Below are 17,891 nucleotides of genomic sequence, written 5' to 3'. Positions count from 1 at the left end.
GATGAAAAATTAACTTTTTAATAAATTACCATGTCAGGACTGGATTTACGTATAAGCTACATAGGTTATAGCTTACGGATCTCACTTTCTTAAGAGTACTACCTCCAAAAAATATTCCAGTGAATAAGTGTAATATATATACTAAATGTACTAATTAAACAGCCTTATAAATGGGCTCATATCACAAACAGATAAGGGCCTTATCAAGACTAAATTAGTAATCTATCACTTCCAATAGGTACCTAGAACGGTCCCATATTTATTTTTGATGTTTTTCCAAGGGCTAGCACAAAACTTTCCTCTAATGATTTTTATAAAAATCAGAACCTTACAATCCAAGGCTCTCTACCAATGTAAGAGCATAATTCTTTCAAAAAAAGCAAAAATAATGAATGCAATAGAAGGCAGGAAATGCGGGATACTATTTTTCCGGATGTCCTCTTTTAAACAGAATAAATATTAAACAGCAATCTTTTCCGAAAGACATTAGTTCTTTAAAAGCATTAGGCTTTCTAATGGAACAATGCATTGATTCTTATAATTAAAAATCTTTTTTTAAAAAAAGATATCTGGGGAGTTGAAATTTTTAACAAAAGACAAGTCATTTCTGTAGTCTACCTCAAGACAAAGCAGCCTTAAAAGTCGCCAGGGAGAGATCCATTATTTATATATTAAAAACCTTGCAATCATTCCCAGAGTAAACGCAATCATTCTAAGGATATACACTGTACTTCGTTTTATTAGAATAAAATAATTTAATTGATTAATAAACAAGCCAACTCTGGATGTCTAGAAATATAAATGAAAACTTCCATATAAAAAGAAGTAAACGCGCATAAACATTAAAACAAAATCACAATGTCCAACCGCAGGAAGATACAGTATACTATACAGAAATATCGAATGACAACTAATTAATGTTTAAAATGAATTAACTAAAAAAGTGAAAATACAATACTGTCAGAAAGAACTAATTTAAGATTCCAAACATAGAAGGGGTAATAAACAAAAAACATCTCTAGGGAACAGATTAGAGTGTAGAACCTGTCTGAAAAGAACCTGCATAGAAACATACAAAAGTAGTATTCAATGTGGCGATTTTATTTGTATATATTGTAAACTTTAGACACTTTATTATTATTTTTTTTTTGATATTTTAAATTTATTATTCATTTAATGCTCATGTGAATCTCAATGGACAGATTGGACATTGCATGGATATGACAGGATAGTCGCAAGCACTCTTGAATTTTTAATGGACTTTCAAATACCAAAAGAGCGTACTTGAAGCGTTAATCTATAAAATATCAAATCAGATCTGTTTTTTAACACACTTTTAAACTAAACGTAGTTATAAAATATACATTTTCAAGCATTGTTGTTTTCGCAAGACTTTGAGGAACAAATGTTAATGTTACATTTCTTTTCAAAGTTAATTATTAGATTATATTATCAATCTGTTATACAATGAATTAGAGTTTGTTCAAAATCGTATTAAATATCTCTCTTTTAGGTAATGTTTCGAATACCGAAAATTCAGTTATACAAAACTGAAGTTGATTCTTGATGCCACAATTGCTTTTCTTTATTCATTTATATTTTATTAAAATAAATAATTCTTATGAATTTTCATTTCACATATTAAAAAATTCGGAAATGAAGTACATTTCACATTTGTTTTCAAAACACTTATTAATTTCTTTGATATTTACTTAGGATAAAAGAAAAGAAAGAATACGAAAAGAAAAAAAAAATCTGTCAAGTCAAAGCTCTCTACTTTCGATAATTTTTACCAATTTAGAATTTTTTTAACTTTTCTTCCTTATTTTAATTTTAAATATAAATATTAATCATTATTCTAATCTTCTGCTCGTAATGAATTTAAAAATCTACACTTCAAATATCACAGCCATCGTTTTTCACTGAGCATTCATTCGGTCTAAACAAAATGAATTACATAATTTATTTAGAACACCATACTGCTTTTACAAACTGACCTTAACAGAAAGATCTTATCGAAACAGTTGCGCACCGAAACTTTCTTATTGCAATCGTTAATGACTATTCCGCGTAATTTCCGAATAGCAACGCTCGACTAACAAACTAATGATGCTGCCCATCGCATCGCCAGCAAACTTGACTCACCTGAGGCTACGATGATCATCAAGACGCAATCACATATCGTGGCTGATACCATCTGTCTCTGACCTGATCATTCTGCATTACAGAAACTCGCTGAAACGCATCACATATCCTAATTGATGACTGTCGAGTTCTTCCGGGTAACTCCTAAAAGCGAACCACAGTCTGTTCTGATCATTGATTTTCGCCGACTTTTACCCAATGACCCACATAAGTGGGATTGTGGGCCTTCATGTTATTTTGGGATGACATAAAGTCGCTACACACCATGGAGTAGATAAGTGAGAAAAAAAAACTTGAAATGGTATATTTGTGAGTGAAAAGTCAAATGTTTGTAGAAAATTTTCTGGCCTAGTTTAAAGGCGTTTGCCTCGTTTTGAAGTAAATTCCCAGAGATTTCAGAAATACGTCAAACTTCTTTGGATTGTTTTGAAAAGTGAAATGTGTAAATTTAAATTCATATTGTAATAGGCATTTAGCATAATTTAAAACTACTACCGAATTCTTTTTTCAATATCTATGCATTATGCATGAGTTAAAAGAAGTATTAACATGGCCTTATCCGTTAACAAGAAAAATTAAGAAAGTCTAATGTGATTTGTCAAAGATACACTCCAAGAAATTTCATATTAAGTTTCAAGTTTATTTAATGTTTTTACTAATCTGAAATATGAATGCATACATGACTTGTCTAAATCTAGTTCAGAATATCAGATTATCAAAGTTGTTTAACTAAACGAAGTTTTACTCAAAAGTCGTAAGATTCAGTTTATTGTATATTAGAGATAAAGCTGTTATCTTTGGAGATGTTAGTATGCAGATCACATGTATTGAAAGCAAACAAAAATGTATGAGGGTGATACAGATTAATAAATATATAACCTCTAAGAAAAAATATCGCTAAGTCTTTATTATTGATATTACAGAAATAGAATCATATAATAGATATGGCTGTGAATAACTTTTCACTATTTATCCGGTGTAGTAATTTTTATAAATTACAAGCGTTTCCAGAAATTGTGCCAAAATTTTTATTCTATTATTTTCTACAATCTACAATTTTAGTAATAAATTACATGCCAAATTTCATCTATTGAGCTTGTCCGATTTACTAGTTATCGTATTAACAAGCACATATATAAACATATCCCATTAGATGTATTTCAACCAAAATACAATATATATATATATATATATATATATATATATATATATATATATATATATATATATATATATATATATATATATATATATATATATATATATATATATATATATATATATATATATATATATATATATATATATATATATATATATATATATATATATATATATATATATATATATATATATAAATCTACAATTTTGGGACAGATTTCACATACTGAATTCTATTCATTTAAATTGCTTCAATTTTGAATATTAGAACTGCAGAGAAATAAAACGTCACAGTCCAAAAAATGTCGCTCTTTTCGAACTCTAAGGAACTAAATTTGGATATTCATCAAAATGTTGGGACCGAAATTTTTTATGATTGTAATATTTCCATTTTGTATATTTCATACATGGAAAATAAAAACTAATATTCTCCAAAGCTCAAAATAACAGGCTAAATTTTCATTCAATTTATCTTTAACTACAAAATAAAAGAACAGAATTTTACCCTAAATTTTATTAATTATTAAACAATAATGTTTCATTCAATAAAATGGTATATTGTCTCGCTCATACGGTGACATTTTTACCGACTTGTTCGAAACGACCTTGAATTTATGCGATGCGACATTTAAATGATGAAAGTTAAATAATACTGTACAAATATAGCAACCGGATCATCGGTTAGGGTACGGAAAAGCTAAAAAGAAAACAACACTTCTTATCAATTCATTCACAAAATTTTAATTGTCGCGATATAGAAATGGTGACGTAAAATCTACGTTAACGTCAGAGCAGTTCCCAGTGTAGGCATGTAACTTCCTTCCGAAAGACAGAGAAAAAACAACTCCGATGAACATGACATTTCTCGGAGCCGGATCTAAGTTTATTTCTCTTACCGGACATAATACTATACGTCAATCTCAAATTTCTAACTGGACTGATACTGAAAATTTTCCGAATTTCGTTTTGACGTTGGCAACGCCCGCCATTTAGTTAGATACAAGAACTGTGCTACGTAACTTTAAACCTTCCCTTACTTCTATAGTTGATATAAATCTTATTTAACAATTAAATCTTATTTAACTAGTCTGAAATATTTTCGCATGGTAAAGTTTTAGGTTTGATTCATCTATCTTTCTTAAACTTCTAAATTTTGCAAGATATTATATAGAAGCGATAACATGCATAAAAAATTGTATTTACTATCGTCGCAATACGCTTGTGCATAAACGCAGTAATTTTTAAAAAATGAAAAGTGTTATTGTAAAATATTCTTAAAAAATTTCTGATTTGTTAAAATAGAGAAAACATTATCTGTAAATAAAAGTGTTATCATTAAAATCTACTTTTTTTTTATTTGAAAGTGGTAAGATAATGGTTTTTAGGCAATAATACCCTCCTAAATTATCAAAAAAACGTTAAAATTTTGTTTGATTTTTTAAATAAAAATCTAATTAAAAGTTTGAAAAATTCCTTTCTTATTTATCAACGAGAGCAATTGAGAGAAATTTGGTAGCTCCGTGTTCGCAGGTTTGCCCTGCAGAACATTTTAATAAATTTTTGCATCGTGCTTGTCACATGGCACAGACAGATAGAATGCCAGACAATAAGAATTATCAAATTAAAATCGAGAAAATGAAACCATCACAACATAAACAGTCATTCATATTCTACAGTTAATGCGCGAAGTCAGACCTTGGAAGAGAAAGATTAGATAACGTTTCCTAACATAATGCGAATAAATCATTTCCTCAATGGCAATATTGAGACAAAATCTTGCACTTTTGTCTATAATTATAAATTCTAGTATTGATTGCAAGAAAGAGCTAGAATGTGATAGGGTATGATGATTCACATTTAATATAAACACTCCGCAGACTTTTAGACATAGGTACGTTGTGAAAATTCCAATAGAAAATCACTTCTGATTTTATTTTCTAAGCATTTTTTTTAGTGAAAACATGGTAACGTTCTTCCCCCTCCCTCTGAAAAAATAGATAACAACTTTAAAATAAAATGTTAATTAAGCAAATGAAAGAATTTTTTTTACTATATTTGGCTGCTGATTATTTCTCCTCAGATGATTTCTTGTTCGGAATTTTTTGAAAATTTACATCTTTATTGAAATGATAAGCTGCATATAAAGGGACATAAATCAGTATTTAATTAACAATTTAATATACTCTTTATTTTATTGATAACAAACATCGCTGTAAGAAATAACGCTGTATACATCTTAATGAATTTGAGTAAATAATATTTTAGCATGAGGTTTCGATAAAACATTTGCTTTAAAAAAAGGTTACATTTATTTTATTACTTTTGATAAACTCTATTTTTTTTTTCAAATATAACATATATATTACAAAAGTAGCAAATTTGTATTAATCATTTTCTAAAAAGGATTACAATAATATGAATCAAACGAGTGTTTTAATAAATGCATATTTTATTTCACTTCAAAGGTATTATGTTGTGTTGCATGTGAATTTAAGAAAATGTTAAAATAAATTCTTAATAACGTTGTACAATGATTTGTTGATAAAATAGTATATCACATCATAAAATAAAAAATATATATTTGCTAAAAATTGCAGCAAGGAACGAAGTAGAAACATGCAGAATTATTAGTTAATGGATTAATCCTTTTAGTATATATTAGATTCATTTCTTTATTAAATGTTCAAACTTATATAATCTTTGAGAAAAACCACTAATCTTCAATCAGTGTACAGCAAAAAATATCATTTGCAAATAGGATATTATTGTTCTAAACTCAGATACGTATTTAAATCTTCGGATTTATTGAATACACTTTTTTAAAAATTTACACAGTATTTAACATAGCAACTGTGGACTACGTAGAAAATCACTTTCTTTTAATAACCCGTTATCAACAAATATAGAAAAGAAAATTCTAAATGAAATGAGAAATTACTGGGAAGGCCAATAATAATAAATATATTTATTTAATATTATTTTCACTGAGTTTTGAACTAACAGATTTAAGAATTATATTATATATTTATAAAAATTAATTTCGAAACTATACGTAGCCGCATTCAGTATTTTGAATTCGTTATATGTGCCAATGTTTCAGTTAAGATAAAAAAAATATAAAATATCAGAGACCTGGTATAGAAAATTTTTTCTTAATACTGATGCATTTATAAGATTAGTTTCATATTAATGGTGCCTCAAAATATATGAAGCTATTCTATACTATATAGTTATTTCATCGTCGCAATGTTTAAATTGCTAAATACCTCAATTTTAACAAAATCCATCTCATTTTTCAGTAAGATTTGCATAGAGGTGAAGCCACTACAAGACATAATGCATTATTTTAGAAGGCACAACAACAGAATATAATTTGTATCGCTTGCAACGATGAATTTGTAAATCAAAACATAATAATTAATTTGTTTTCTGCATCGATTCATATGAAAAGACTATACTTTACCTAAATAAGTAATATTCGGAACAAGAATCCTCGGCAAAAGAACTAAAATGTTATCTAATATTCGAACACACGAAAAAGATTGTTTTAAAAAATCTTAATTTACTAACCCTAATCTTAAAACCAAAACCAAACATTTACTTCAATATTATATTATCAATATTAAAGAATTATTATAAGAAACAGAAAAATAAATAAAAACATATTTACAAAATTTTAACCACTACTTTCTATTAGAAACTACAGTACACTATTTGGTTTTAGTTGATAAATAAAAAATAGCACATTTGTCAAAATATTTTCAATTATAATTAATCAATCTAAATTCAAATGTATCAGCTGAAAAAAAAAGAAATTCAGAATAAATTGCTCTAAATATTGTAACAATCTATTGTGATATCACAGATTTAAAAAAAAGAAAAAGAAAAGAAGTTCATTCAATCCAATGTTGGATATATCAGTTTTTCTTTAATGTATCTGCCTCTTTTCGCAATTAAATAAATAAAATCGAAAAAAAGAAAGTTTAAAACATACACACACACACACACACACACAAAAAAAAAAAAAAAAAACTGTGTTCACGGAACTGAAAGCTGACCCGTAAACCAAAAGATCGCCCACATGTTTTCAAGCGTCAGGTTTTCGAAACTGTAAATTCTATTTCCTTATGGTACTTTCGGACACTAAGAATTGCTGTGTCTTTTATTTAAAAAAAAAAAAACTTTTTTAAGAAAATGGCTGTTACATGAATTTGAATTTCCTGCTGAGAGCTCCTTTAAATTAATATTCATTCTGTTCAATTTGTCTTGGGTAAATTTATTCTATATTTTGAATAATTTTGAAAAAAATTTTTAAATATTATATTACTTGCTGAGAAACCACAGAATATTTTTTGTCATGAATATTTATGACAACAAATTTTCTGTTGGCATGTCGCCCAAATTATTGTTCACCTGGCGATCACGTGAACACATTTTAAACACTCTTGCTTTCTTCTCTTTAATTATGATCAAGGCTAAAGTGAAGAAGTGTTTTGTTTCCTAGTAAAAAGGAACTCGGCACTTTTCAAATTCCTTTATTCTTAGTTCAGAGAACAGAATGAAAATATTATTGGCAAATTGTTTCTAAGTAACAAAGAACTTTAATATTTTATTAACCAAGCGAAAGTTTTACTAAAATTGCTCTTTCCGTCGTAGATTTTCGATACATTGTTACTTCTTTTATTTTATTTCTTCAATAATTCGCAATTTTCACAAAAGATGAAGATATATAGAACTATCATTAGTCAAAAACAAAAATAAATAAATAAATTTCCCAAAGAAATCATAGCTTTAAATTCATGAAATTATAAAAATTTATTTAAAAAAAGTTGAAATAGTAGAAATTTTTAATAAAAATAATTTAAGAGAAGGAAAACCTTTTATATATGAAAATTTTTAATGTTTTCTTAATTGAGTTAAAATGATATAACTAAATTAGTTTATTGGACCTCAAGACCTAAAATATGCATTTAATTTTTGGAAAGAAATTAACATTTTTATGTTTTAAACAAGTGAAACCATAGATCAAGATAATGGATTTAGAATAAATAATTTTTTTTTATCAAGATATTTTGGGAAACTGGATTAGTTGAATATTATTCAATGTTATATTGAGCTAAAATTACTATTGTGAAATAAAATTTCATTTATTAGATAAAGTAACTGTAAATAATCTCACTTCAATATGTAAAGACAATCTATTTAGATATTTCAGCATTTCGATATTTAACGTCTTAAGTATGCTTCTGTTTTCCATTTTTCAAATAATTTTACTAAATATAAAAGAGGCAGAATAAAATCATTATATATCAATTATCATTGAAATTTCTAGAATTTTTTTCGAAGCTTAATGACTGTAAAAATAATATTTTATTAAACAATATGCTGTCATTCAATTTGAAAAAAAATACAGGAAAAGTATTAAAACTAAATATAGAAAGTAATATCAGAGACATTTTTTAAAATTTCAAAGATAATTTATTCGATTAATTTAAAACGGTTTCTTCCCAGATAATGGCTTATTGTAATCTGAAATCTATTAATTGTAAAAAAACGTTCTGAGCATATTGTAGAACTCAATTATTTAATAAACTAGAACAGAGCATTTTTTAAAAAATGACCATAAAACAAATAATTTTTTAAAATATTCTTCAATATAGAACTAAAAAAGAGAGAAACAGAATAATTATTATAAGATAGAATACCAAACAGAATCCTACAATTTTTTTAAACAAAGTATTTAGGATTTTTTTTTTTTTTTTTTTTTGTAAATAACATGCTATCATTTTTTTCTATTTAATATTTAGCTAATGAATGACATTGTAATGTTTCTGGAAAACAAAAACTTGCACAAAAAGTTAACAAATTACGACTCATCATAAGAACAGTTTTAATGCACTAACAACCCAATCAAAAAGTTGCTTGAAATTAAGGTGTACGAATGACCCGAATCCTGTAAACAAACAATGCAGTCATCAGTTTTCCTTTGAATTTTTCGACCTCCCTTAAGAATATACCAGCTGTCGGATACAAGCTAAATGATATTCATTAACATCAGACAGGTAGGCAACTTAGTTCTGTTTTCGCAGTGTTTATTTTGGCGACGAAAGAGGTCTACAGTAACCCTAACCAGTTCTGACCTACTTGGTTATTCTCTGACGTCGATGACCTGAGATGCCCTCTGGTGGTGGTGGACGTAATTCCTGGTTTAGGTTTTGATATTTAAAAGTTCTAACCAGGATTCAGACAGTCGGTCTCCACCAGTGAAATGAGAGCAGTTCACTACGGGACAGGTTTCCCTTTATGTCTCTCTGGAACATTTTTCCGACACCATTCAGGTCTCATACAGCGACAATACAGTTTCGCTTTTACGTGGCGATAAATTACAGCTTTCTTCAGAAAGCTTTTATTATCTTTCACAATCTTTTTATCAACTCTTTTTTTATAATCAGAATTAACGGGAACGATCAGTTTGACCGATTAATTACTCACTAGAAACATTTTAGTAAATGTCCTGTATTTAAAAAAAAAATCTAAAACATTCGGCACTGCCATGCTCAGTCTTTGTATTGTACTTTCCGATTTGCTATTTATTGTGACCGAAATTTAAATTACTTGGTAAAATGGAAAATAAAAAATTATACAGCTAAAACTGGAAATACGTGTTTTCGATTTTTAGATATAATTTTGAGTCCTTAAAAAAACTTGGAAAGTACAGATCTTAGTATCGGGGGAAAAAATGAATCTTAACATAAAAGTTTGATATTTAAAGTCATGAGGCGTTTTTCTGTCGAAGGTTAAAAGTAATAAACACGAAGTTGTTTCTTTTTCAGCAAAAGAATAAAACTTTTCTCATTATTTTAATTTTTTTTTTTTTTCCTTATCACAAAACAACTCTGCCAGAAACAGGATTACAAAGTTCTAAAAACTACTCATCTTTGCTATTCCTTCGAATAATTATGGCAAAAAGTTTTCCATTGTATATATTCTGAAAGAAGCATAAAATGTAATTACATATTTGCAACATTTTTTTCTAGATCAATTCTTAAAATATCATATTAAAGTCAAAGTTATTTGATTATTTTAAATATATGAAGCATTCTTATGAAAATATTGAGTTAATATTCCAATATTTTTATGGCAATTTTTTATTTAAAGATATCTCAATCTATATATACAGAAAATCGGAAATATTTTCTTCATTACAGCCTGAGCCTATTCTACGAATTTACAATTTTTATTTAACAAGCTCAAATCTGATTAGTTTCATCATTTTTTAAATCTCTTGAAATCACTAGTGCATGAAAATAAACACAATTAATTTTTTTAAATTAGTACATTATTCTACAAGTTACTGTCTAGTTAAACGTTACATGTTTCCTAAAAATAAGTAGAAATAGTATATAAATATTATAAGCCTCCTGCTTTGTCAGAATTCACGTTGAATACTTTTGTTTAGTTGAATCACAAATTTTAAACTTCTAGTTTTTAACTATGCCAAAAATATAGGATATTGCCGTCATTCTGAAAACATGATTTAAATTAAAGTCTCGTTCGACTACACTAGACTTATAGGGGACAAAAATAAGGTATTCTGATTGTATTCAGGTGACAAGAATGGTATATAAATCAGCGATCCACTTTTCAAACTCGAACACCATACAAACATGAAAAAGCTAACGGAACACGCTTGATCTAAAGTGAGCAGTCTTTAATATACAGAGAATCATCGGTACATACCCAATGGCGAATCAGCTGTCCTCTGACCTCAAAGTTGAGTACCTACATCAGATTATCATAGTCCCCTGGGCATCGAATATTTGCGAGAGAAGCCCTATCTGAACTTCCGTAGTTCATGTTTTTTCTGCCAGTGGAAACCTTTTAACTTTTTTCTTCATTGATATGTTAAGCTACAATGCGGAAAATCAGAGCAACATCATTAAAGAGGAAAAATCATTTTAAAACCAGATACACCAACGGATTTCCCCGACGATCTCTTTTGGTAAATCAACCGGAATTTTCATTAGACGCGGAAATATGCACAAGACGGGACGAGAAATAAAAAGACGATCAAGGTTTTTCTCATTATGGTAAAAAAACGACCCAGTTTTGAAATGACATAAAATTGGTTATTTCTTCAAATAAGTTCACAGTTCATCTCCTGAAAGTTAGTAATATAATCTTTACAGAAATTGCACATGCACATTACCCTCAAATCTTAATCTTAAGATGCTACTAGAATTCCTAACTTTAATGTTTTGAAGTAGGGAACTGTTACTAATCAAATTTATTTCTTTAATTTTTAAGTACAAAATTGTATAAATCCTAAAACAGTTTATGTATGAAAATGCAATAAAAAAGGGGAAATTATTCATATATTTCAAGCAAGAAGACACGTAATTTTTAATAAGGAAATATCTGTTGAAATTTGCCAAATGGTTAAATGTTTACATGAATAACAAATTGCATTTTTTTTTGTCACTAATATGCAGTAGACTTATTTTGGAAAAAGGTAAATTCTCGAATCTTCTATTGATTTTGTATGATTCTCAATAAAGCGATTGTTCAATTCTCTTTCTAAGAAGTTCTATACTATTCTTTTTTTCTTCGAGTTTCTAAGCAGTCACTCCTCGCTGTGATTTATGCATCCTACTTCTAATATAAGACACCGACAGATTCAGTAGAAAATAATCGGTTCATCAATTTTTCTCAAGAATGCCCATTTATAACGGAAAATAAAATAGAGCGCATGGCTGATTAAAATATAGGAAACAATTTTAAACTGATTTTGAATAGGAAAATTCTTTTCAAAATAGCTTTATCTGAAATAATAAATTCAAATTATATGAACAGGGATACCCAAACAAATCAAGACCATTTCATTCAACCATTATAAAGTTATAGTTTGTGGGCAATGAAATATTTCGAGATTTCTGAATAAACAAACTCTGGTAATGTAAATACAAAAAGACTTATTTTTGCGACATTTTTGTGATGTAAGGGTAAATGGGGAAACACCGGTAGAGATAGGGCAATACGAAGTCGATGAACTTCTGTATCAATTTCAATCGAAGTGACAACGTTGGTACTGATGGAAAAAGTGGAGAAGCTTATATGTAAATAACAACCATTTTGATTTAGGCATTTAATTTTCGCACAAGTTTTTCAAAGTGGACTGGTTTCAAGGAATTAGTTTATTTGCGTCGTCGCAATTTGATGATAAATGATTTATTTTAATTATAACTTCATACATATTAAAAAGAAGTATAGGCCCCAGCAATTAATATTTACATATTTTATAAATATCTGTAGTAAAAAAACCTTTAACCATTAACGTAGGTCGGTGGGACAAGAGGGGGTCTTTACTACAATCATAAGGGAATAGTAACTATTTATTCCTCTTTTGCTAAATCGTGTTCTTTTTTTCCTTTTTGAACAATAACGGAGAGGACTCTGATATTAAATGGATGATTGATAGAGGTGGGAGGAATCGAAAGAAACAAAAATTCCAACAGTAACTGTTACCAGCGAGGATAAAATTAAAAAAACTTTCTGATTTTTTTTTTTTTTTTTGTAGTTTCACAGTTAACTCTATAAAAAAGTTCTATAATATGTTTTGAAACAATGGGGAAGAATTAAAGAAACTACAAGAGAATCTACGAAATTTGAATTATATGAGACAAGATGTAGCATTTTTTTTCAACAAAAAAAATGTTTTCTTATATTAATTAAAAATAGAATATACGATTATTTATTATATCATTTTAAATATTATCAAAGAACTGTGCAACGTGTTTTGTGTTTATAGAGTCATTAATGATTTTATAAACAAAAAAATACTAGGAACCTGTCTTGCACCACTCTCCTCTAAATTGTTTTGTAAATTTTTTTCTTTCTAAAATGTAGGTATAAAACTTCAAAATCATGCAGAGAATATGGTTCAAACCTCAAAGGAAAAACATGATCAGAATGATTTTTAACAAGAGAATGTTCACAAATCACCATATTATTAGTAAATTGCGACATGCATGATACAAAAATCTGTCAGAATGATTTATAAGACAAATGGATGACGTATAGCAACCGAACGTAACATGTAGTTAGCTCTTGGGCAGTAAGTACTCAATAAGAAAAGTTATCTCAAAATTAAAAAAAAAAAAATTCAAAATTTCAACATTTCCGTCAATAACATCGGAGCAAATTATTACACAAAATCTGTTTTTACACCAGTTAAACATTCAAAATAATTCCTTTTTGTTTGGCCAATTTTATTTCCCTCCAAGTAATTTTTTCTCTTATTTTCTTGAATTAAAAAAAAGTAGGTTTGAGTACATTTTACAACAATATTTTCATTATTTCAGTCAGTGCTTTATGTACACGCGCATTAGATGCACACATTTTTGTGTGCACGTTATCTCTGCTGTGTAAGTAAGGGTAAATTTTGAAAATAAATTACATATAGATGAATCAAGCGTAAAACAACCCGATGTTTCGGACAAAAAGTTCAAAGTTCCTTTAAATTTTATTTTTGTCTATAAATGAACGTTCCCTGCCATTGACTTACCAACTCTAGTTTGTGAGATTTGAAAGTCCCTATTAACAACAGATGTATGATTTCTCCACAATACTTTCCGATATTCTGGATACCGTACAATATCTTGAAAATATTTGTAATAATGTTGATGGACATCTTGAATTAATATGGATGATTATTAATATGGATAATAATAATAATTGAATTAATATGGATAATTATTAATATGGATAATTAATTAATACGTTAACGAATTTCAGAATTACAAAAATAGCTTGGAGTATTTATTTCACTCATCTAAATATAAATCATTATATTCACCAATTATGTACACTTTATATATATACTATATATAGATAATTTGAAAGACGAATTTATATGTGCTATAAATAAAATTTGAATAATAAGTGAGATTGATCTCGCAAAACTTACATAAACTCAACTAAAGGCCTTACCCCCCCCCCTCCCTGCCACAAAAAATGGATTAAAGCCGCAAATACCTTGCAGAGCATAGGCGAACAATAGTTACAGAATTTAGAACTTTGGCGTAGATATAACATTTTTACTGAATTTATCATGTTAATATGTACTCAGGAAGCCTTTCATTCCACCACCGAAACCAAAACTTCACACGAAATTACAGTAGTAATCATAATATTATATATCGAATTTCATTGATCTAAGTCATTGCGCTTATGAGTTATTGCGTTTGCATGCGTACGGAAATACAGACCTCATTCGATTAACCCTTTGACAGATCTGAGTCAAAATTTGTTAAGAATCTACATTTTACATATTATACTAATTTACCAAATTTTATCTATGGAGGTCCTTGCGATTTAAAGAAAGCAAATAAATTCATTTGCCCTCGAATAATCAAACAGATGGATTTCCTCTGAATGGATTTTAAAATCTGATAGAAATCTACAAATTTGGTGTGAAGTTCAAGCACGAAATTTCATCCGCCTAGTTCAAAGCGTTTTTAAATTATCCTGTTCACAGACAGACATAATGCCAAAAATATTTTTTCCGAACTCAGGAAAGTCTGAAACGTGAAGATTCGTCAAAATTTCAAGTTCAGATTTCTTGATGATTAGAATAATTTTTCTATACTTTGTATGTGAAAAAGTAAATATAGAAAATAACATTGATGCAAATAAATTCTAAAAAATTTGGCACTTTTTTTACGAAATTTATTTGTTGGTTGAACTTGATGTATTCTTTACTTATGTACCAAATTTAATTTTCAAAATCGACAATAAATAGCTATTTTTGGCTGACTACAAAATAGTAACATAATGAAAAAAAATCTTTTTTTTTTGTTACTACTATTAGCAGGACTATCAAATTTGCTTTCTGCTTAAAAAGTCTGCCGCAGCTTTAAAATGATTTTGTGATATATTTCCCCAATTATCCAGCCTTATCATCCGATTTTTCTGCATTTAAAAATATATTTATATTAAATATTTTCATCGACTATTTCTTTCACTAGTAAATCTTCTCATTACATGTCCTCGCTTTCAATTAACAGAAAAGAAAATATAATACGGTATATTTTTTTTCAAATACATCTGAGGGAAGACAGGATCATTTTGATTCTAATGCACACTCTACGACTTATTTTTTATTATTCATTAATTCTTCTTGCAGATTTGTATTTTTCTCGTCTTTTCTAACTTACCCTGAAGATGTAGGAGAGCAAATTTTGGGCCATATGTATTTTGTTCACTTATCATGAACATATAAAATGATGAAATGAACATAAAAAAATGATCATTTTATATATTCAGGATCTATCATTTGCAAATTAAAAATATTAAATCCTTAGTTTACAAAATTAAGGGAAATTGTTGTTTCGGAAAAGCATGGAATATTATAAAATAAGTTAAAGTCAAATGTTTTACTGCATCAAAATTTAGCCAATTAAAAAGATAAAACAGCTAATATTTTGCATTTTTCAACATGCTTTTGTAATGATTTCTATAGCCTTTTACTTACTATACAATTTGTTTAATGACAAAAATTAATTTGTTATTGCTTGATATTTCATTCATCATTATTATACTTCATTAATTGCGTGATATTCGCCGATTAACTTCGAAACCGGCGTTGATATTAAGATGATATTAAACATTTTAGTCTGAAGCAGATCTAATAAAAATAGCTGGATGTATTGCGTGAAAAGATTGAAATCAAATTCCAAAGGAGATTAAATTCCATTCGTTCTTTCCAAGTCTTATTCAAGGACAAAGATGAATATATAAAGATTATAAATAGAAGAGGAAATAACCGATTAATTTTATGAAAACAATACGTTTGTTCCAAATTTCATTCCTTGAATTTGAACCCATAACCAGACAGAAAAATTTTATCATGATAAATAGTTTAAAGTTTAAATACTTTATCTTACGTACACAATCAAGTGATGGAATGTTTGACCATACTTTGAACTTTCAGTTAGATATAATATTATTGATGCATGAGTAGAAATAATTAAAAAAGAAAAGCAAACTGAAAAATGCGAAATCTTTAATCAGAGACAAAATTTATAGGATTAAATAATTTATTTAAAATGTTTTTTATACGAAGCTGAAATCATTTTATTATTTTATTCATTCATTAGACAAGTTATCGAAAATAATTCATTCGTCGTAGATATCGACCAACTGATTTATTTACTAAAAGGAAGTATAAATATAACAGAAAAATTCTTCGTAAATACCATTTGTTTAATGTGTGGTCATATATCCCTGAAACGATAGTCACAATTTGACGTAATTTGTGTGTGGAGAATAATTAGCAATGATTATATTATCCAATCGCGATCACTAATAGATATTAAAATAAAAATCAATCAATCTTGTAAAATTTTCCATAGAAAGCATGTGAAACTGGGAACAGAATGACTTACCATTTTAAAAATTAAATTTCTTGACAAGTTAAAAGGCAAGCATCAAGTTTATATTCAATTCAAAACCGGTTCAAATAATCATTTCTAAAGAAAATTCCAAGACAAAGTAATGCTTTGAGGTAGCATTGCGTTATAGAGAAAAGTTGAAACTAAACACGATCAGCATTTATTTACATATTGCATACAAAGTGTCTGGATGATATAGTTCTGGGAGCCATTGTTGAATATTTCGAAGAAGCCTCGAGCTAGCCCGTTCGTGCTTATTTAAAAGAATGGGTGAAAACAAAAAAGAGATGTTACCCAGAACCATTATGCTTATCTTTTGTATCGTCTAAGAAATGAAAAAAAATGAGGAAAAAGCTTTTTTTACCGATTATTTTTCTATAATACCTTCAAAGATAACTATTAATGTTTGCGTCAAACAGCTAAGTTGAACTCTTGTTCCTCTCTTTGCTTTTCATTTTATTTTGTTAAGAATGTCGTTTTGTTTACAAGATCTTTGAAAACTCAAATTCGAAGGCAGAAAAGTTGTATACGGAAGAATATTTTACAGGAATTTTAGCTTTTCTGTATACTTTAAATATTATTTCACTTTCTCACCTTCTATCGGTATAAATAATGAGAGAATTAGATTTAGATTTCAAATATAAACATCTATTATTCTTTAATGTTTTTCTATTATTTCCAATCCCAGGAAAAAAATTCAAACTCAGTCAGAAATTCTCAATTATTTATTATCGATTCATTGGCATAAAAAATCTATAGCATCTAGATTCTGTATTGTCACAAATAGTAATAGATAATTTTCAACAAGTATTTAATGTTTTAAACAAATTCTATATATATAAAAAAAGATTTGTGGAGTTAAAACATGGGCATTGTAAAGTGATTTATTTTTCATAAAAATTTGAAATACTTTTGGCATTATAAACATGATGGCAGATTTTGTTGAATAGTCTATTAAGTTAAATAGTTTTTCAATACATGCTATTTCTCACCAGCCATCAATTTTTTAAATTTTGATATTTAAATAAATTTGCATTTATGATTTTGCAATAAATCAATTGTCACTGTTTCGGCATGTTTTTATACGCTTCTAAATTTTTAATTCACTATTAACTAACTAATTAATTTAATTAA

At 27.7% G+C, this 17,891-nt stretch overlaps 1 protein-coding gene across 2 annotated transcripts in view; it reads right to left on the bottom strand.

Annotated features, from left to right (window-relative positions):
• The window catches only part of LOC129958047 (protein disabled-like), a 146,876-nt gene that overhangs the window by 99,700 nt on the left and 29,285 nt on the right, over nt 1-17,891 (bottom strand). The window lies entirely within an intron of this gene.

This window comes from Argiope bruennichi, chromosome 2 (genome assembly GCF_947563725.1).
Source record: "Argiope bruennichi chromosome 2, qqArgBrue1.1, whole genome shotgun sequence".
Classification (NCBI taxonomy): Eukaryota; Metazoa; Arthropoda; class Arachnida; order Araneae; family Araneidae; genus Argiope; species Argiope bruennichi.
Note: the sequence above shows the minus strand (reverse complement) of the source record. Positions and strands in the feature narration are given on the sequence as shown.